This window comes from Ambystoma mexicanum, chromosome 3q (assembly GCF_040938575.1).
Source record: "Ambystoma mexicanum isolate Mex_15411 chromosome 3q, UKY_AmexF1_1, whole genome shotgun sequence".
NCBI classification, from domain to species: Eukaryota; Metazoa; Chordata; class Amphibia; order Caudata; family Ambystomatidae; genus Ambystoma; species Ambystoma mexicanum.
In genome coordinates this window covers 255,681,499-255,705,145 of record NC_090926.1, presented here as the reverse complement: position 1 = coordinate 255,705,145, position 23,647 = coordinate 255,681,499, and the positions used below count along the sequence as shown (strand labels likewise).

The 23,647-nt window shown below is 44.0% G+C and overlaps 1 protein-coding gene across 1 annotated transcript in view; it reads right to left on the bottom strand.

Moving 5' to 3' along the window:
- The window catches only part of GLS2 (glutaminase 2), a 579,026-nt gene that overhangs the window by 531,589 nt on the left and 23,790 nt on the right, over nt 1–23,647 (bottom strand). The window lies entirely within an intron of this gene.

Here is a 23,647-nt window from a genome sequence, read left to right as displayed (position 1 = left end):
TGCTTAAGATTTCTTGGTATAATACCTGATGAGAATGAGAAGTTGATGAGTTTTTAGATAAATGGTGATATGTCTCTAGCAGCATCTTTTATTATTTGTGCCGGGCAGTTATCGCCTCGATAGTTTGATGGTGTAAGTGATAGGATTATTTTTTCAACCTCCAGTATGGACACTTTGGTAAAGTTGAATCTTAGTTCAGGTTTGGCCGTAGTGCGAGGTGTGTTAGTTTGGTGGTTGTGTGAGGTAGGTTTTGTTTTTTCTTGTCAATTTCAGTTTGGATTGTGGTGATTTTGTCGCCCAGGGCTTTCTGTATGTTAGAACACCATACCTTGTTTTTGACGCAGTTATCAGGTACCGGGATAGGGTTCTCCAGTTCCTGATTTGGCTTGCATTATACTAGTGTCAAAACTTTCTCTTTTAGCTTGCTTGATTTCAGATTTGTATTTTGTGATATACCGGTAAGGGTAGATTTATTCGCTTCTGAAGAGGCTACTCTCCAGGAGGAGTCACACTTGCGTTTTTCTAGCCTTAGTGATTTCAAATAGGGAGTAAACCAGGCATTTAGGTGCTCTAGGTTTGCTGTTTCTCATTTTTAGCGGGGCAATATTGTCAAGGGCATTGCCCATAATTGTGTTGAATTCGTTGACTAGAGATGAGGGATCAAGATTGTCGGGCAGTGAGTTTAGGGTAGGTAGAATTAGCAGTAATAACCTGTCTGTGGTTATGTTTTTTTGTTCCTTGTTAGCGTTGGAGGTGCTATACTGTTCTGTTGGGGTTGGGGGATTTTAACTTCTATAGAGAAGGCTATAAGAGTGTGGTGTGTCCAAGTTTGTGGACTGATGGAGGTAATAGTAGTGTTGCATTTATGGTCCGCCACCCAGTCAAGTGTTCTGCCTTTGTCATGGGTAGGCTGTGTCACTCTTTGGGTATAGCCGAGCTCTGATAGGACATTGGAAATGTTTGTAGGTGGTGTGTCTTTGGGATCATTGAAGCCCAGGTTCAGGTCTCCTAATAGTATGGCTTGAGATGTATTTATTAAATTATCAGAGAGTATCGTAGGGATGTCCTCTTCGAAAGAACCAATGGGTCCTGGTGGCCTATAGATAAGGTGTATGTTAATAGTTTGTGAGATGGAAGTTAGAAGCTTGACAGTTAGGGACTCACAGGATTTGGTGTGCAGGGGTGTTTCTATTCTGATTGACAAATCAATTGACAAATGGTCATAGGGCAAAACATTACTAACAAGAATTTAGCAAGTCAAGTAAATATTAGTAATAATGATCACAGTACAATACACTGATGCAGGTGTGCACATTGCCTTGGTGTAAACGGGGTTCTGGCTATGTTGGAAGAGCCAGGTCTTCAGTCCTTTTCTAAACTAAAGGAGAACTCAACATTGTGGATTGCCACTTGGATGGAGTTACAGAGCGCTGGAGCATAGCATGAAAAGGACAGATTCCTAGTTTTCTCCTTGCAAGCAGTCTAGCTCCCAGTCTGTTGATGGTCTTACTGTGAGATGACTGTCTGCTACTTCTTGTTTTTAGTTTTGCCGTCACATAGGGTGGTGTACCAGCGGTAGTTGCCTTTTAGGTGAGGCGTGCAGTTTTGAACCAGATTCTAGCTGGAGTGAGGAGTCAATCTAATTCACAAATTGTTTCAGTAATATGGTCAAAGTTCGTAGAGCTGGTGATGAGGCGAGCGTTGGCTGTTTTGACACTTTGAGTGGGGCCAGCTGAGCTTTACCTCCATCGATATACAAAATCACTTAGGTTGGCACCATCATTCAGAAATCCTGACCCGCGAGAAAGATCTTGATTTGAGGAAGTAGAGAGGTCTGATACCAAGCCGTTTGGGCCTTTTTTCCGATGTGTTGTTGGAAGGATAGATTGCTATCCACAATGAAGCCTAGGGATTTTACTCAGTGGGTGATTCGATGGTTGAACCCATCCAAGCGCATTTCACACAACTACCTTTGAGTTGGTTCCTGCTTAGAGCTGTGGTCCAGGAGTACGAATTCGGTCTTGGTGGGATTAAGCTTTAAGCAGGCACTTGTCATGCACATTTGAATGGTTTCAAGGCATGAGCAAAGGAGAGCAATATAATGGTCACCACCTCCTTCTGCTTCATCCCACTGCCCAATCTCCAATCTCTTCTAATTCCATTAATTGTGCCTTCAATCCTGATAGTACCCCATCCTTCAGGTACCATGCCTTCTCCCTTTAACTTTGTATAGAAATTTTCTAGGAAATGTGTTGACCAACCTTGGTGCATTAACAAAATTTGCTGGTTCCAATTATCTATCTACAGGACCAAACCCTTTCCAATCTGTAAGGTACTTAAGATGTCCCCTAATACTTTTCTGCAGCTCAAATTCTGAATTTTCATCAATAATTATTGGTGCAGAGCCCATTTGTACTGTATAGCCTAAGTTAACTGGTTTCAGCAAATAAACATGACAAACTGGATGAATAAGCCAGTTTCCCAGTAATTTAAACTTTGTAGCTGCTCTATTTGTTTCCCTTAGAATGGTAAAAGTCCCACAAAATGAAGTACAATTTTGTTGTCAAATCCTGAAACATGCATATATTTGCCATACGCAATATTGGGTGGCTTCTGTTCTCATGTCTGTGAAGTCCCTGTTATACTATCATCTGCAAATTATTTTTTATTTTATTTTATTAATTTGTTACACGCCCAGACCATGGGGTATTACTGCGTGGTTACAGACAGCTTAGGCAAATTAGTTACACATTTATGCAAGGTACAGAAAAACAGAAAAAAGGAACAAGCAGCATAAAATATACAATAGTGAACATTATTTACACATGATCGCGAAAGGCTTTATACTAGTATCAGTTAGGTACCTGATAAACTAGTATTGGTTAATAAACTAGCAATGAATTCTTAATTAGTTGTCAATTCTCTTTAGCAACAAGTAGCTCCAGATCCTTCACAATAATTGGGAACATATGTAGGTGAAGACCATATGTATCAACGAAAAGGTGAAAGCCCTGTTTAGCCTGTGTTATATATATGCAAAGTGCACTAGGGGAATCCACATGGCCCGATCATTCTGAAACTGCATGACAAAAAAACTCAGATCCTGCACATTGACTGATTAACCCTTTCTTTCTGCCCATTTGATTGGGGATGATAACTAGGGAACCTATCACTACAAACCCCGAAGGCTTTGCACAGGAGACCCATAACTTTGAAAAGAATTCAGATTCTGTTACAATGGACTCAGTTAATCATTGTAATCTTATTTCCTGGGCAAATATCCTTGCTAATACAGGGGCATTTGGTAACTTTGTAAGCCTAATAAAACGTGCCACCACCACTAGGGTAATTGTAAATCATCCAGACTCCAGTAGTTCTTGCACAGAGTCCATAGAAATCCTTTGCCAGGGTCCGGTGGATGTTCCCCTCTTTTGTGGGTCTATTTCCAACTAACTAATGAGTCTTTGATCACCTCTTTGTAGCCAGCTGGCAAGGGTGCTGCAGCTGGCTCATCCTGTCCATTGAGCAGTGGCTAATATTTGCTGGACCTTAGCCCCATATCACACTAAGGCCTTTATTCACAGAGCATTTTCCAATGGGGTTTTGCCATTATAAAACACTTCTGTGAATTAGGCCCTAAGTCTCCGGAACCTCGTGCTAAATTTAACTATTTTGTATGTGCTGTTTCTTTGTAATTTCTGTTCAAATATTGCTGAGAATTTGGCCCACACCAGGGCATCTTTACTTTGAAAGTTTACCACACAGGCCACCTTAGGCTCGTGTGAATGACAGTGTACTGTTTTAGACATAAGACGCAACTTACACTGGACCAGAAAAAACTTTGATACATCTTTGTGACACCAATGTATTTTTCAGGAGCTGCTATGGTAATATTAAGAGTCAGTCCCACAGAGCATCCTCCTATCTATCTCATTCTGCCCGATCCCAACCCGAAAGCCCTTGCGCCCAAACCCTCACCTTGAGTTACCCGCTTTTGTAAAGTTCCCACCTGACCCATTAAGATCACTCTATCTGTCCCAGCAGCCTTAAGTGTCTGCCTAATTTCTTAAATGGCTTGCATAACTCCCATTAGAGGATTAGTGCATGAGTCCTCTCTATGCAAAGGGATGGCAAACTGTTAGGTTGTGTATGGTAATTTAAGAATTTAAGGGGATGAGATGTCAGACACTAATCCCCTCACTTCCCGGCCTGCCAGAATTGTGTTACGAATGTAAGCGCCAGCCAATAAAGAGCCAGGTCCCTGTTACTAAAGGCACACTGGAAACAAAACAGAACCAGGTTACAATATGTTCTGCTATTACTTAGCCCAGAGGCGCGCACGTTTCTTTACCTGGCGTGAAGCAAGGGGGAGGTCACTCCAGCAGACCCTATAGGTTCCTGGGTGGTGTCAAGGTGGTGCAAACTGCCTGGTCCATAAGGGGACAAAAAGCAGCCCAACACAACAAGGGCTAATCGGAACATATCAGAATGGAGCCCTGTGGCCCCAAGGTGGTGGGCAAGATGCCTGCCACTTACGACAGAGGAAAGACGGGGTGGTTCCTTCAAGTTATAAGGCTAGTTATGCCACCCTACTAAGAGAGCGGTACAATGTTTTACGGGGCAATGGGTTGCCTGTCTCGGAGGGACAGCTCACCGGGATTTTGTAAGAACCGGAAGAAGAGCAAGGATAAAGGGGTGATGCTGGCGCATGCGCCGTGACTGGGCATTGTTTTGATTTACTTGCACAGTTCTTTCATTTCCCTGCACGCACTAACACCATCCGAAATATACATTTCTCCTGCAGCCCTGCAGGAACACTATACTTTCAAACTAAAGCATTCTGGGAGTTGTAGTCCTAATTCCAACTGATCATATTTCACTTAAGGGCTTGATGCCGATGATATGTGAAAGAAAAGCAGAGGATTCTATAAGTGGTATGCTGATGGCATGTGCACCTGTTGGGTAAGCTAAAACAGTTTTCAAATAGTAACAACGTTTAAGTTCTGTGCAGCACAGGTGGCATGAATGCCAGCTTCCTGCCACTCAGAACAGCGTCATTCTCTCACTAATGCATTGCTTTTTACATTCTTTAGTAAGCAGGATCATTTTATGGAATAGATTATACACAGAAGGTGCCATATCAGCATTAATGTGTGGCAATTCATTCAGGCATTAATATAGAATAGTATATTGGGTGTTCTGACAAAACGACTACTGGGATGAGTAGTGTCTAAAAAACCTTGCCAGCCCAACACTGCTACCACTGGCCTACCCTATCTGCCCTGGCGACATCACACCAGCACAGCCTACATTGCCTTTCAGCCCCCATCATGGCCACGCTAAGAAGAGTGACCCTTACTATGGCCACTATCCTCCCGCTATTCCATAATATATCACCATCATGCCCCCTACCCACTTCATTAGACTCAGCTCCAGACACTATACCGACTATTGCTCCTCCCATCCCAGAACCACAACTATCACCCACAGAATGGATTATCAGATTTGCCTCCCCGCGCACACCGCTTATACCCTGCCCGACATACATGAGAAACATGAGACTTGGCTCTAGCTCCAGCTTCAAATTCAAACCACTGATAACCCCAATTCTGCACCCTACGATCAACAACTCTATGCCTGCCACTTGGAGACCCATCAACCATAGCCTCGGTGCCATTGTTCCACATTTCTGAGAAACAGATTAGGCTTGCGTGTCACACCTAAACCCAAACATCATCTGACCAGCTCGTTGCATACTAAAAATAACAACTTACCACCTACCTCACAACAAACGGCATATACTGACACCCTCCAAGACCACAGTCTCTCTATGACATCTGAGCATCTCGCAGGAGACTTAGACTCTGCTACTACCACCTCAGTCAAAGGTGCACTCATTAACGCTCGCTCTTTAGTACCACATGCACCAGATATTGCTGATTTGATCACATCCAATCACCTTGACTTCTTTGCAGTTACGGAAACATGGCTACTTGCAATGGCCATCCCAGTGAACTATATGATCTTTCGCGCAGATAGAAAGAAGGGAACTGGGGATGGTGTAGCCCTTATTGCTAAAACGAACATGAACTTTAGAGAAGTCTCTAATACAGGTCTAACCTCGGCTGAACTACTGTCCCTCAAACTCCCACTTTCTAATTCCAGAACTATCCTACTCCACATTGTTTACAGACCACCAGGTGCTATCACTTCATTTGAGGAGGATATCTCGCACCTGTTGACATCTAACACCAAACCAGGGTCACAAATTATTCTAATGGACGACATCAACTTAGGTCTCCATGACCCAAATGATGATAATGCCTCCTTGCTCAACGACACTATCACTCAACTAGCATTTACACAACATATTAATAAACCTACACATTCCAAAGGGAGAACTCAGCCGACACTAACTAATATCTCACTGGTCGATATCATACCATGCGCCTGGACAGACCACCATCTCATCACTTTCACCTTACCCAAAGATGCTCTCAAAAGTGCACCTAATACCACGGCACCACAAATTATGGCTAGGAAAAAACACAGCATCTTTATAGAGAACTTAAGACCCCTTCTACAGCCGATCACTAACACTGCCGCTATCACCAATCCAAACCCAACCGCCCTAGTCAAGCTTTATAACAAGACTATGAAACTAGCCTTAAATCAGATAGCACCACTTAAATTAAGAAAGGCCAAACCATCTGCTCACTTGAACAAATGGTTCACTGCAGAACTAAAAGCACTCCCGACTATCAAAAGAACTGCTGAAGCTAGCTGGAGAAAAACCCCCTCTCTCTCCTCTAAAGAAAGATTCACTATGACAGCTGTCAACTATAAAACTGCTATTATGTACGCCAAAAAAGAGGTCTTCAACACAAGAATCCACAATGCCAAATCTGGCACTAAAAAGAGTTATTTTCTATCCTAAGAGAATTGGAAACTCCATTACCCCCACTGATTACTGTATTAAAGACAATGCTTGGTGTGAAAATATCCAACATGCTCTCTCTAGCAAAATAGCCCTCCTACAAGCCACGATAGCATCTAAAAAAGCTAACCTCACCCAAAAGGACCACTCTTCCTCTGAACCCAACATTAGCCCTCACTGACTGCCCCTTCATCCACTTCACCCCAGACACAGAGGCTGAAGTAGTTAACATAATTGCCAGTCTAAAACCATCTAACTCTCAAGGAGACTTGTGCTCAGCCTCCGTTATTAAGGATGGAGCCAAAGACTTAGCGCCATTTATCACCTCCGTGATTAACTTCTCTTTCAAGAACTCATCGGTCCCAAATAATCTTAAAGAAGCGTGGATTCTACCACTACTCAAAAAACCCAATCTGGACCCTAATACACCAACTGACTACAGACCCATCACAACCGTCCCCTTCCTCCTAAAAATACTAGACACAGTGGCTTACCTCCAAAGACAACAACATTTGGAAGATAATAATCTCTTAGGACTGCGACAAGCCGGCTTTAGACCTAGACATGGGACCGAAACAGCCCTTCTGGATCTAAAAATCCAAATGGATGAAGCTAAGACAAGGGCAAAATGGCCATCCTGCTCTTGTTGGATTTTTCTGCAGCCTTTGACCTGGTCGACCATCAGATTCTGACCAATCACCTCTCTTCGGATGCTGCATTCTCCCAGAATGCCACCAACTGGATCCGGTCCTTCCTCTCTGACAGAATGACCAGGGTCTTTGCCCCTTCAGCCGCGGCTGACCCAGTCCCGATACAATGTGGAGTCCCACAAGGGTCTTGTATTTCCCCAACGCTTTACAACATTTTTACAAAGCTCCTCTTCAACCGCCTTGATGACCTGGGCGCCACATATACTAACTATGCTAATGACACCCAGGTCCTCATCACACTCACTGGATGCTACGAGAAAGATGTTGCAAAACTAAATGAAATCTATCTTCAAATCCAAGCCTTGATGGCTACCCACATCCTTTGATTAAAGGACGACAAGACGGAACTGCTGATAGTAGGATCCCAAGCCCGTCTCAACAAACTGGACCCTCGGTACCAGTCTTTTACAATTGACGGTAACATCATAACAGTCTCAAAAGAAGTTAAAACATTGGGAGTGTATCTTGACTCCACACTCTCGCTCAAAAGACAAATCAATGCCACTATCTCATTTACTGCTTACACTAACAAATTAATCAATGCCTGTAAACCATTTTTATCCACCAACAGCCGCCTTACACTGGCGAGAGCCCTGATACTGTCCAGATTGGATTATTGTAACACTCTCTTTCTTGGTGCCACTAATCACAATTTGAACCAGATTACAGGTTCTGCAGAATAACGCCCTTAGATGTGCCCTCAACCTTCCCCGCAAAGCCCACATCTCTACCATTAGAAAGGAAGCCCATTGGCTCCCGATCCATGATAGAATCAAACTACGATCACTTGTTATCATACACAAATGCCTCTCCCTGACAGCCCCACGCTACAAATTCACTAGACACAGCACGGTCAAACCTACCAGAACACCATACCTACACCAACTAAACATTCTCAAGTTCAACTTGAAATCTGCAGGGGGTGCAAGCTTCCTGGTGCTAACGGCGAAATGCTGGAACACCCTTCCCACAGAAATCAGAGCTGACCCACCATTTTGGTCGTTTAGAGCCAAGATGAAGGTGCTACTTACGACTCTGCAACTATAATAGGTCTCTAGCCTTCTGTAGCACCTTTTAGGACATTGCCTGACACAATTCTAGCCCACACCCTAACTGTGCCCATCTCGCAATGCTAACGCCTCTTGTATAATCGAACCACAGTGTAACCCAGTCCAGTATGTTATTCCACTTTTGCTTTTTATCATTGTCATTGATATTTATGATTGTGTAACCTTATGTTTTATAAGACTAATGTGCCCAGTTACCTCAGGGTTTGGCCGCGCTATACAAATAAACGAAACTAAACTAAACAAAACTAAACTAAACCAACACACACTCCAATCATAAAGGTGAAACAGTCACAGCTAGACAGGTATACCTCCGAGTGTAGACTATGCTCTTCAGGAGGGTTGTGAGTTGGCACACACTCAACACAAACAATAGTATGGTGGTACCAAAATAGAAGAATGCCCAACCAAGGTTCTATTAAAAACAGGATTTTTAATTATTTATTTGTATTCATTTTATTTGTTGATAGTGCCCAGACCCAGAAGTATCACGGCGCTAGAGTAAAATGCCATTACAATCAGTGCATTGTGAAAGAGAGGTTACATTGAGGTTACAGAATAAGAAGTGTTCATTGCAGGCAATACATTTTAGGTGTAAGGCAGCAGTATGTAGGCATATTGATTAAACAGTGCAGTTTTGACTTTTTGCAAAGCGAAAGATCAGATTCAAGGGTTCTTCTTGGATACAGGGTGGGAGCGATAATGGTGACACTTGCTCCTCCAGCTCTTTGTTGAACCTCGGGGTAGTTAGTGAAGTGGAGGCAGAGGATCGCAGTCTATGTAGGTTGGGCTTTTTAGGCTTATTAGAGATGCAATGGGTAAGACAGGCAGTGTGTGATGGAGAGGATTTAAAACCCAATGCGAGCCTTAATTGGCATCCAGTGAGCTTTGCGGTTCCCTAGGGAGATGTGGTTGGACCGCTTCAGACCCCACACCTCGCGGGGGGTATTGTTTTGGATCAGTTGTAATTTATTCAGGTTTTCGATGGAAGTTCCTGCAAGGATGGCATTGCAGTAGTCTAATGTGCTGCCAATGATGGCCCTAGCCAGGGTGAGGCAGTTATCTGGGGAAAATAATTTTCTGGATAAGTTGATAAGTTTAGTGGAATAGGCTGCAGATGAAGCCACAGCCTTGACATGTTTATGCAAGTTTAGTTCAGAGTTGAGATAGACTCCCAGAGTTTTTACATGGTTAGATACAGAGGTAATGTTTCCTTCGATATAAAAGGAGGTAAATGCAGGGTCAAGGTGTTTGAGACGTTGCAGAGATCCTACCATGAGGAACTCAGTCTTGTCATCATTCAGGCAGAGATGGTGGTTAGCCATCCAAGCCTGAATGATGGTATAGATCTGGTTGATCAAAGAGTGGCTTGGTGTACATATTGTGCAATGTAGGTGAGAGCCAGGACCCTTGTGGGACCCCATAAGAGACAGGGATGGGGTCAGCTGCTTCAGCCCAGCGAAGACCCTAGAGGATCGTTCACTTAGTAAGGACTTGATCCAGTTGGCTGCGTCGAGGGAAAGGTTGAACGTGGCGGTGAGGTGGTGACATAGGATATCGTGATCCACGAGATCGAAGGCTGCAGAAAGGTCAAGTAAGAGGAAGATGGTGTGGTGCCCTGCGTCACAAATGTGATTGAGCTGAACTTTAGGACAGACTCTGTGCTGTGTCTGGGTCTGAACACAGATTGGCACGCGCCAAGTAGATTGTGGGCTTCCAGATGGGTTTGAAGTTGTGTGAAGGCGGTTCAGTCAAGAATTTTTAGGAGGTAGGGTCCTGTCATGATGGGACAGTAGTTGGTAGGCAGGGTGTGGTCAACAGAGTGTTTTTAAGGTGCAGTGTTACCGAAGCTTCTTTGATGGAATTTGGCACTATGCAGGAATTAAAGGTTGTATTGATGAATTTAGCAATGATGGGAGCGAGGGTATCTGTGCACATCTTGATAAGGTGGGCTGGGCTGATATTACTTATGCAGTTGGATGCTTTGAGGTGTTGGATGATGGTGAGTATGTTTTGTTTATTTGCCAGATGATCGAGTGCAGTAGACTCTCATGTATTCCAACATTATTTCCCTTTCTTTATGTTAACCTGAAGTCGGCAGGAACACTGTTAGTAAATGCAATGTTACAATTTCCTTTAATCTTGTAATGTTATCATGAAATGTTATCTTTCATCACAATATTGTAATATTTGAGTGTTTGGGCCATATACTCCAGATTACAATAGCATTCTGTTTCTAACTTCATTCCCCTCTTTTCATAATACGGTTAGGAAATTGCTTGTATTTGCACTTGCTGGGTTGCCATGGTAACCTTTATGACTTCACTCAATGTGGCCATGCTTCCTTATGACCATTATCTTTTCAAGCAAAACAAATGCAAAACAAAACACTGGTCCTGCAATCTTGCCTCTCGCGCTCAGTGAGGTATGTTTACATTAAATTTTCATTTAAAAAAAATGCTTACCTGATGGAGCGGCTCTTTCCATTAATTAATACACAGCACCATACAATGTGTTACTTAATAAATTGCAGGTTTCAATGGCCACACACCAGCTTACTATTAATCACAACCATACACACGCTGCATTGGCATAAAGTCAAAAAAGCCAGCTAAATACATTGCAGCATAACGTTCATTTCTCCTTTGGGTTTGTTTGCTCTATGGGCTTAAAAGCACAGCGCATCTTACCTTCTCCATGACTGCTGCAGTTTTCTTTTCCCAACTGATGTTACTTCCAACTGTAGTAACGTCTTCCTGAATCATCACAGAAGACGTTGTACTTTTTATAGATTTATTCGTGAGAGAGTCCCTCACAGCCAACACACTGCAACGGCAGCTTCTTCTCATATGGCTCCGAACGGGGTTTGGAACCATATGAGAAGAACACTCCAAGATAGAACATGACACGTAATGCCTACAATACGAAAGTCCACACTATAACATCTTTCCCCCTAAAACATTAATAAGCTATACATAATAAATTAACTCTTCACTTCAGTAAATTATACCACAAAAGGATATGAGTTGAGACCGGGCACGTAACACACGTCGCTGGGTACTATACTCTAGTACTCCATTCACAATCTCATATCCTGCCCACAGCGTGCTCACGTACAAGGTGCTTTCTTCTACCTTTCTGTTGTAATGCACTCTCGTGCTGATATCATATGATGCGCCTTCCACCATCGGTTACTCTCACGATTACTTTCTCACCGGCTTCCCAAAATATGCTGTACACCTTGACTCCGACTACCTCTGAAAGAACTCTCTTCGCAGCGTGGGTTCACGTCGACTGCCTTTTCTTTTTTGTATTTCCGAAGTGGTTAACGTCGGATTACAGGCAGTTACAATCTCGGGGACTCTCTCAGCTCCTCGTCGCCATTTGTAGTAACGTCTTCCCGAATCATCACAGAAGACGTACTTTTTATAGATTTATTTGTGCGAGAGTCCCTCATAGCCAACACACTGCAAAGGCAGCTTCTTCTCATATGGCTCCGAACGGGGTTTGGAACCATATGAGAAGAAAGCTCCGAGATGACACGTAATGCCTACAATACGAAAGTCCACACTATAACACCAACTTTGGCACGTTACCTTTATTTTGCTTGTTCTTTGTTGTTTTTCATTATTTATTTATTTTATTTGCTTGTGTATTTTTGTTTTGTGCAACCTCCTCCTCAGGTCACTTTGGCCCCTTCCTTGGGCAATATTTCTTTTGGCCCCCTCTTTGGGCAATCTTTCTTTTCCTTTGGTCCTTACTTGGGCAACCTTTTTTCCTTTGGTCCTTACTTGGGCAACCTTTTTTCCTTTCGCCCTTCATTGGCAACCTTTTCCTTGACCCTTTGCCTTCTGATGTAATACTCAGAGTGATTTTCTGCAAGAAAAATGGGGTCGGGGAGCTGGAGGTTAGGGGAGCCCCAGCAGAATCCAAGATGGTGTGACCCATGATGGTGTGACCCATCTTAGCCTGACCTGCTCTTCTTGGCTGCTCTAGCTCCACCCCCTTCCTCTTTTTACCTGCATCAAAAGGTCTCCAGTAATCAGCACCCTTGTGCAAGATTGCCATTGTCAGGGCAGGAATGTCTTTGAAACATGGTTCCCAGGAGATCTCCTGGGGGGAGAGGAGTTCTGTTACCTGGAAGAAGGAGTTGACCCTTCTCAGGGGGATCAAAGAGGCGTGTTCTGGGCAGGAACCCAAATGCTTGGTGTGAGTACACCGAGGCCAGATAGCTAATACACACCCAACCTGGTTATGAATGCATCACCTCACTAAAGCTGACAATAATATGGCATTGCTTGTGGCTATATAATTGCGTAACCTCAGCAGCTACCATGTCAAACCAGTCATGATTTACATTTAATTATTAATGCACTGCCATGAGGCTGACCAAGGGCATAGAATGATTATATATTGAATCAGGGGTGCTTTTAGTTAATAAGCCACCTCTTCCTGTTGAAACTTCGGATTCTACTAACTAAGTTCAGGAATGTACATGTGACCTTTGAATCTGCCCTGTTGCCACTGAAGTGCAGCTGCTGGGAGATGTCAGTAGACAGTCACGTCTAGGTACATGGCACCCTATGCTTGTTGGCACGGATCATTATGAAAGTGGGATCTGAGTAACAGATCCTACTTTCAGAAACAGAATCACCTGCCTCATTTATTTGCTAAAAATCAAAAGAGCTCAGACTTTTACACCCTCAAAGGAGTTTCAGGGTGTAGCATGCAGTACAGTAGAGATCTCAATGTTCTTGACGCAAAGCATTTAGAAGACCAGAAATGTCATCAGCCTATCTCATTCAAAAAGATCATATCTCCTACGCAGATATCATTGGGCATTTGGGACGAGAGTGCCCTGGCTCTCACCACATACGTCATCTCACTACAACAAAATATATGTGACAACCATTTCATAATGAGAGAGTGCCTTTGTGACTACCAACGCTGTGCAACTCATATCCTGACTGGACAGCGCCACAAACTCCCCAGTGCTTCTTGGTATGCAGCCTTAACTTCACAAAGATATTCATTGAGCACTCAAGTGATTTGTCAATTATAAGGTGAGCTATGGAACAAACATTGCCCCCAAAATCACTGCAGCACTGAACATACTCACATCATAGGTCCAATGTTATCCCTCAGGAGAAAATATAGCAAGAAGGCAGGTAATGTCCTTCACGGAGTAATTTGTGATTTTGTGTGATATTTGTGTGATATTTTGCATTCCTTTTTTTTGAAGAATGGGTGCAAATTCGACCACAAATGAGACATGTAGCAACTCTATGCAAGAGACACTGGCATAGTCCCATGAAGGGGGTGCCTTTATAATGAGGGTTTCTGGATGTGAGTAGCCACATGTTGATGAGGACAGATTGTGGGGGAAGAGTGGGTAAGTTGTACAGGGTGCAGGTGGCAACGTTTGGGACTTTGTTAGGAGAGAGAAGGAGTAGCTGTGAATGTGAGGAGTAGGCTTGGGCAGTAATCAGGGTATCTGAGAGCAAGAGTAAATATTAGCATTTGGCTGCATGGCGGGAGAGAGGAGGCACATTTTTCTGTTATTGACGAGATGGACTCTGGTAGTTGTGGTGGTGATTGTAATAAACTGCTGGGGTCACAAGTCGCTGTCGAAGAGTTCTCCACAGTTGCAGACCTTATGTGGCAGGGTGAAGGTGCCTGGTAGGAAGGAGATGGGCGAGTAGGATTAGCATTCGAGGTAGGGGTGAAATATCATTTTTGTTTTGGTAGATTTAAGCATCAGGTAGCATAGCATCATCCAATGGCGAGTGACTGTGAGGTATTTGCGGATGTTTTGATGTACTATCTTGTGAGAAACCAGTAATGTATCAGGCCTAATATGAGGAATGTTATCACCTTCAATTGAGCATCGGACATCTGTTCCCTCCTATGTGAATGTTATAGTGGCTTTAGTGTGTTTAGAAATGCATGCAAAAACCCTTATCCCTGAAATGTAAGAGTAGAATAGGCCATTTCAGCTAGCAAGCCACCGCAACTGATGCAGTCAACCACACATGCATTTCACCCTATTTACGAAGCATCAGTGCGGTATAGTCTGAAATCCTTGTGATTGGCGAATTGCATTAAAAACCTCTTCGATCTTCCACCTGAAATGTGAGAGCAGAATAGGCCATTTCCGCCAATCAGCTAACAAGCTACACATGCCACAGAACCTCCCAGCAGCCACACCTGGAGATTCACCTCCATTGCAGATCCACTGTGCAATGCAATGTATTTAGAGTAGCCCACAAGCATGCAGAAAATGGTATTTGTCTTATAAGGCAGCAGTATATTATACATAGCCTTTTAAATCCAAGGTAAGCTGCTCTCAAGGATGCAGACAACCACATATGTATTTCACCCTAATTACAAAGCATCGGTAGGGTATTGTCTGGCATCGGTGTGATATGGTCTGACATCCTAGTGATTGGCGAATTGGAGTATGTTTCGCTAACTCAGTAAATGTTATGGTTGGTTTACAAATGCATTAAAAAACTCTTCTATCTTCAACCTGAAATATGAGAGCAGAGTAGTCAATTTCCGGTAATCAGCTAACAAGCCACACATGCCACAGCGCCACAAAATGTATATATATATATATATATATATACACATATAACTATTCCATTTGATCTCTGATTCATAAATCAAGAACCAGAATCACTCATATGTAACAAAAATTGTTAGAGCACACGGTCGTATTTTACGTGCTTAAAAACATCTTTATTATTTTAATCATTCATGAATACAAAAATTGCAATTCATTCAACCAACATGGACTTACAAACAGTCTGAGCAGTCCCCAAAGTTCTACATCACGCTTCGCGTTCCACCCCAAACACTGGGACTTCTTCAGGCAAAATTGCACAGTGTGTTCCTGGGCATGGTTTGTTCCTACACACTTATTAGTCACCTATTCAGTGATCATGTCACTCGCTCTCATTACAAAAGTAAAACCTGAAGAAAAGCCGGCGGCATCTTAGCCTGGCTTTCTAATCGTTGCATCTTTACTCACGTTTATTTGTATTTCGTATTGTCTGTTTTAAATAAACGTTCAATTTACTCAATATTCCTGAACTCATTGTGTGTGTATACTAAAGTCATTTTTAACTAATTTGCCCATTCAGCGAAGTGGCTTAAAAATCTCCATTCTTACAATAAGAATGGAGATTTTAAAATCTCCATTCTTATGATAAGAATGGAGATTTAAAAATCTTTTATAAGAATGGAGATTTTTAAGCCATTGGCTATATACACAATCTTATGGGTTTCAACACCAGTCCAAAATGGCCGACTTCAAAGACCATGATTACTCTATTCATACACCAGTATCACCAATTGTCCATAATTTTATTTAATTAAGCAAATGAAAATCAAACATTGTGTAACAGCCTGAGGAAGCCCGAGTCACGGGTGGAACGCGTGGCAATCTTTTTTACTACCTCTGGGTAGTAGTTTGCACTAGCCATGATTTAAAAAAACAGCCCGATCATTCTTGGCACTGCTAATTTTAATGCTTGAATAGATTTACAGCGCTCTGCTGTGTTTTGTAACCATATCCCATGCGTGCACAGGTATTTTTTTGGCACTATATATATATATATATATATATCACATGGCCCACGGTAGCGGCCTTGTAGTTATGGTTACGTTGCTAAACCCATAGGAAGACCACTTTTTCGGCAGCTTATAACTTTCCTCCCCTGGAGGAATCCTCACTAAACTTTGCAAAAAAAAAGTATATGGCCCGCTCTGAATTTCGTCGGCAAGTTTGGTGAGGTTTCGTGCAGGGGGGGGGAAGTTATAGAGGGGTCCCAAAATATATTTTTTTCCATAAAGTGAATGGGCAAAAACTTTGCGCACGGCTACAGCCTGAACGGCTGGATGTATTTGTACCAAATTTGCAGCAGGGGCTTGGGTCAGAAAGCGTGCTTATGTGTTTGGTGGAAATCCGACCAGTACTTTTGTTGCAAAGAACGGAAATGTACGTCTCAAAAAATTAGTGATATCTGGCTTCGCTCCGCAGACCCATTTCCTTGTTTGCTGCGCGGACAGAAGGCTTATTGGCTTGCAGCATGTCATGCTGGCGGCAAACTTTCGACGCGGCTGGTGGTTGGCTGGAGAGAAGCGTGCTGTGCGTCAAGGTTTTTGGGAAACGCTGCGATTGGTGTGTCGGAGGATAGTGTTGTGGTGTGTGTGCCAAGCCCCTAAGGCATTGTGTGAATGGCTGGGGCTCTTGAACGTAACAGTGTGGCCACTAAAATGAATCATATTGGCTCCGCTCCGGCATCCCATTTCCCTGTTCGCTGCACGGTCCAAAATGTCATTGCACTTCAGTGTGCAGTGAAGTGATGTGCGTCTTAAGTTTGAGATAACGCCGGCATGTTGTATCCGAGGACAATGCTGTGGCGAAAGGGCTTGGAAAACATACTTTACGGCATCTGGTGGTGGGAAGAAGGGATGGAAAGGGTGGGGGAGTGAGAAGTGCTTCCTCTGACATATCTCATTAGAAGAAGACAGTGGTGTGCCAGCGGTATCCGTCCATAGTATGCCAATTCATGGTTACCTCAACAGGCAACAACCTTGTGTAATGATTGCAGACAGCCTTCATTATGGCACGACAGCTCCAGCTGCGATTTCTTTCTGTGATGAGTGGTGGCAGCTGAATTGCAGAAGGGGAGTGCATTCCACATGACATGAACATTTAAACATAGCTTTTACTATGGTGTGTTGTGTGTGGTAAGTCCGTAGCCCCTTCAATGCATGGCTGGAGCCCTTTCACAGGAAAGTATTTTCACTGGTTGAAAAGGTACGTGCACCGGTTGCACATAGGTGTCAAATTATTGCTTTGCGTGTGTGGTTTGGCAGCATTGCACACATTGTTGGTTGCATGGGTGTGGTGATTGTTAGAACATCCAACAGTTGTCAGTGCATGGGTACAGATGCTGCAGTGAGCAGTCCTGCAGTGTGTCCACTGGGTGCAGTGTTGGAATAGTGTCCGTATAGAAGAGGGTACGGTTAAACTGATTCTTATATGTGCTTGCGTAGTCTGCATTGCGCAGATTAGTGTTGTAGTGTACTACGCAGTATTAGTTGTGTGCACGTACTACAGTCTAGGGAGCAGCACCAACATTGTGAAGAATTTGTTGTTTGGTTGGCACTAATACAATGGTTTGTGAATGAAAGTGGGTAGCGGTGCCAAACACTGTGGTTTGTTTGTGCACTACGGTAAGTGGAACATGTGTGCTTGCATCCCTGCTTTATGGTCCAGCGGTTGGGTAGAAGTGCTGGTCCTTATGTTGCCTTTGTGAATTCTGGTACATGGCTACATGTTCGCCTGCATGGCTCTGTTGCATTGTGGTGGGTGTGGGCAAGGCCTAGACTGTTGGGTGCATGGCCGAAGGCCGTAGGCCATGCACCCAACTGTCTAGGCGTAGGTCTTCACCGCAGCCACCACTACATAATGCTGCAATGCAGCTGTAACTCTGCATGTCTTCAGAGGTGGGGACCTTTACACAATTGGTTGTGGAGCACATTGTAGACTTTGTGAAACAGCAGAAATGAGCTGCTATGCGTACATTAGCATATGGTGTAGGTCATTGCATGTGTTGTACATCAGGGAGGCACGTGTGACCATTTGCGTTTGCCAGGGTTTGCCTTTTATAAGAACCTTCAAATGGTGCTTTGCGTGCATGGCTGGAGCCCTTGTGCCGACAAATTTGTCCACTGGTTGCAAGTAGGTTTGCCATTGTTGCTTTGTGTGTGTGGTTTGGCTGCATTGCATAGATTGTTGGTTCCATGGTGTGGTGATTATTAGAACATCTAACAGTTGTCGGTGCATGGCTGTAGATGCTGCAGTGAGCAGTGCTGAAGCGCGTCCAGTGGGTGCAGTGTTGGAATACTGTCCGTAAAGAAGAGGGCACGGTTGAAGTGGATGAAATATGTGCGTGGTTAGTTTGCATTGAGCAGATTAGTAAGTGTTGTACTGCACTGTGCACTAATGCGTGTATGCAGTTACTTTTTGCAGTTGTTGCTGCATGGGTGGAGATGCTGCAGTGCTGCAGCATCTCCACTGGGTACAGTGTTGGAATAGTGTCCATATAGAAGAGGGTCCAGTTGAACTGGTTCTTATATGTGCTTGAGTAATCTGCAGATTCGTAAGTGTTGTCCTATGCAGTTACTAGAGTGTTGGGAGCAGGTCCTATGGTGTCAAGACTTTGTTGTTTGGTTAGTAGTAATAGAATGCTTTGTGAATGGAAGTGGGTATGGGTGCCAACCAGTTTGGTATGTTTGTGGATTATGGTAACTGGAACATGTTTGCATGCATTGCTGTATTATGGGGCAGTGGTTAGGTAGAATTGCTGGTGCCTATGTTGCATTTGTGATTTCTAGAACTTGGCTACATGTTCGGCTGCATGGCTCTGTTATGTTGTGGTGGGTGTGGGCAAGGCCTAGACTGTTGGGTGCATGGGCAAAGGCCGTAGGACGTAGGCCATGCACCCAACAGCCTAGCCCTTCTCCACAGGCACCATAACACAGTGCAGGCATGCAGTTGTAACTCTGCATGCATTTGAAGTTGGTGACTTTTGCACAATGGTTGTGGAGGACATTGTAGCCTTGGTAAAACAGCAGACGTGAGTTGCTATGCGTAGATTAGCATATGGTGTAGATCATTGCACCTGTTGCACAAGAGGGAACCACAGGCTGGTCCGATAGCACAGTGAGTAGAGCACTCGCTTTGACATCTGTGCAGAGCCTGCTGATGCAGGTTTGAATCCCGGCAGGACCAAATTCAGTCTTTCATCCTGCTGAGGTCGATAAACGAGCACCACACACTGTAGGCAATAATAAGCAGTGCTCATATACCTGAGGGTTCCTAGCGCTATATAAATGCTAAATTATGATTATTTTTATTATTATGTGACCATTTGCGTTTGCTATGGTTAGGCCCTTGTAAGACCTTTGCTTTAGGAAGTGCTTTACGATATTGCGGCATGAAAGGAAGTGCTCAGCAACACACATGTAAAATATGGCCAATGTACATAGGCACCTACATACTGTTAAGCATAACCAATGCAACGTCATGCAGCCATGCATGCAAATATGTGGCCAGGGTGAAGCTGGCAGCCTCAATTGCAGATGAGGAGTGCATTGCACATGATATGAGCATTTAAACATAGGTTGTACTATGGTGTGTTCTCTGTGGTGAGGGCCTAGAACCTTGGATGCATGGCTGGAGTGGAAAGGGAAGAAGGACTGTCCCTGCTTTACTAGGGCGCGGCTCTCACTGTAGCTGGGAATGCGCTTGTGACACATCCTGCCGTTTTAAGCATGGTGGGCATGGAAATGGAACTGTGGGATTTAGCCAATCGGGTGTCGAGGGTGTGCCTCACTGGAAGGGCCGGTACTATTTTTCCCATCTGTCTGTGCAGTGAGGGTGGCAGGTAGTGATGGAGGGACGCAGAGTCCTAATAGTGGGTGATATCTTTGTGCAACATCTGTACAGGTTTGCCACCTAAAGAGGCATGGCTGCTAACTTTGCATTGGACGGAGTGGAGGCTTTCTGGGGCACTGTCTATGAGGGCAGTTTCGGCAGAATGGTTGACAATTGCAGATGTGTGGCCTTTGTCGTTACTGTTGATGTTGTCGTACTGCATTATGGAGCTCTACATTTGGGGTACATGTCATCTGGACATTTGCTCTGTCGCCTAAAGAAGTGGATGGAAGAAGTGTTGCGGATTTGTCCCACTGCCAAGGTGGTTTTCTCAAGCATACCACCAAGAGGAGCATGGGACCATGCCGGTGTAATTTGTCCCCAGCCAGAGGTCGGAAGGTGTTTCATTAACAGAAGGATGTGTCAATTTATGTCCACTACTGGGATGTTCTCCACCGACTATGATATCATTAATGAGCGAAATTTGCAATGGTTCCATGCAAATGGCACTTTTTTGACCAACATTGGCAATGCTGTTTTGTTGTACACTGTGCAAAAAGTGTTGCAGACAATCCTGTAACAATGTAAGGAGGCAAATAAAACAGACATTCAGATATAGCAAAACCAAAAAAAGCTGTTTCTACACACGTTAAAAAAACAACTAAAAAAGATTATTTTCCAACGGGACCAATACAGACCCAAACCCATAACCTGTTACACACTTCTCCCCCCCTTCCCAACCACCCTTCCTAGTACAATAACTCTGCGGATTCCGCTGTAGTTTCAGGATTAAAAGTGCCACATGCAGCTCTTTTCAGGATGGTAGCCATGGAAATGGGACTGTGCAGGAAAAGGTATTGCTCAATAAGGTTTGTGGCACCTGTGGCAGAAGGTCTCTTTGTACAGAGAAATGCAGAAGACTATGGTGGAAGTGGGCACGCTAAGGGGCAGGCATCCTGTTTGTATGCATGCACTGTATGTACTTATTTGAAGTTGCAAAAATACACCTAGTGTCGCTTTTCTGTGATACTTTTTCATAAGTTTGCAGTAAGTGGGGTGTTGCAGAATTGTTTTTGTAAAGTGTACAAGGTAAGTGGCAGGCATCCAGTTGTCATGAATGCTATGTGTTTATAATATCATATGATGTGATATTGTATGATATGCCATGTATAGTGTGCATATACACAAGTGTTTGAAGGCGCTCCAAGGCAAGGGAGGGGGAACAGAGGGGAGAAAGAGTAACAAACCTACTAGGCCAGGTGTCACTCAGATCGCCCAAGTGCATGGGGAGGCGGAGGAGAAAGTGCAGTACATGGGAAGAAGAAACAATGACAATAAGTAAAAAAACATCCCAATGGTGGCAAGTACAAGGATAAGTGCAGACATCAGGTGGTGGTGGAACTGTTAGGGAAACAGAAAAAAGTCCCCAAGTGTGGGGTTTACCAGAAAGGCAGTGCAGGGGTGCGACTGGTGGCAGGAAGTTGCCTGGGCCCGAGATCGGATGGTGGCCAAGTAACCAGTGCACAATCGGTTTGAGCCAGGAAGTCAGCAGGGTATAGGAGGACAAAAAGCAGACGCAAACACAAAGGTTTTGCGGTGCTTCCTGAACCGGCGATAGTCCTTCTCAAGTTTCAGGGAGGCTGTTGCAGAGGGAGCCCCCACCTGAAGACAGAGATCTAACACCGACTGGTTTCTTGCTGAAGCGAGTGACCCTGAAGGAGTTGGAGGCGGATGAGGGAAGAGCTCGAGCACTGAGATATTTAGGAAGTGAGAGTTGCAGGTAGCGAGGGCCCAGGGCCCAGAAGGCCTTGTGCATAATGCAGAGGGTTTTGACCTTATTCTTTGCAGCTACTGGGAGCCAATGCAGACATTTCAGTCCCAGAGAGATATAATCCCTGGCCTTCAGGCCAAGCGCAAGGCGCGCAGTCTTATTCTGGATGAGTTGCAGAGGGCAGAGACTACAAGCAGGCAGATTTACAACAAGGCTGTTGCAATAATCTAGCCTAGAGAGATCCACAGCTGTGGAGCACTGAGCTTTTCGGATGTTCCTTTAGGTTCATGACATAGTCAGTGCTGGTTTTGGTGCCATATTTTTACGATTTATGTAGGAGATGCGTTAGTGGGGAAACAAATTCATAGTATAGTCGGAAGGAAAGAAGAGACTTCCTGTTTCGATATTACAATGGGTGATATGGGTCATTGGAAATGTTGGAAGCATATACAATTGAAGTGCCACTTGACGGTAGTGGATGGGAGAAAAAAACAGTAACCTTTTTAAGAATGTGATGGATTCTCACTGGTAGATACCGTGCGCACAGGCACTTATAACGGAGTTGTAAAAATACTGCAGAAAAGGTTTTCACTCATGTGGATGAATGTTGATGCACAATTCTTGCATTCTTTCACTGAATTTTCCACTGAACGTGTTTTCCAATGACACGACACTTGGAGATTAATGTGCAACGATATAAATGAAGTTTTGTACAGAAAGCGTTAGATGCTAAGGTCGTAAATGCCATTGGTGGATGCGTGTGTGACTGTTTAACAGTACACAATGAGGTAGTGATGGACAAAAAATTGTGGAAAGGGAAGAAGGACTGCTCCTGCTTTACAGGTGCACAGCCGTCGCGGTACTTGGGGAAGCGCACGTGCCACATTCTGTGCTTCTCACCATACTGGCCAATGGAAATGGGACTGTGAGGATTGTCCAATCAGGTGCGCAACAGGAAAGGGTGGCAGGCAGAGATGGAGGGACGCACTGTTTTGATGGTCGGTGATGCCTTTGTAGAAGATCTCTTCCAGTATGCCGTCGAAAAAGGCTTTCATGGCAATTTTGATTTGGAGGGAGTGGACGCTTTGTGGTGCTTTGGCGTGTGCAGTTTCAGTGGTGTGCTTGCAGAATGTCGACAAGTGGCCACTTTTACAACTGTATATGGTGTAGCCGTGCACTATGGACTGTTGATTTTGGGTTCCATGGCTTGTTCCCATGTGTTCCATCAACTGAAGAAGTTGAAAGCAGTGAAGCGCATTTTTCCCACTGCTAAGGTGCTTTTCTCATGTATGCGACAGAGAATAGTATGGGACTATTCCAATGATTGTTGTCGCCAGCCAGAGGTCGGAAGGGGTCTCATCAACAGAAGCATGTTTGACTTCTTGAGTGCTGCTAGGATGTTCTTCTGTGAGAATGACAACATTGGTTCTCGATATATACACCTTTTCAAAGCAAATGTCTTTGTCGACCAGTGGCAATGACATTTTGTTTTACAACCTACAGGCTGCACTGAAGACCCTATTCTAAGATTGTGAGCTGAACTACAAACCACAAAAACACTTATAAAAACCGTGAAAAAATTGTGTTCTATGGAAGCACCTTTGAAAAAAAAAGAGGCTGTTTTCAGAGCCGCCCCTACCAACGAAGTCCCCTACCCTGGTTGCAATTTATTTCCCCAATCCCGCGCATGCACAAAACAAAAAGTCAGCA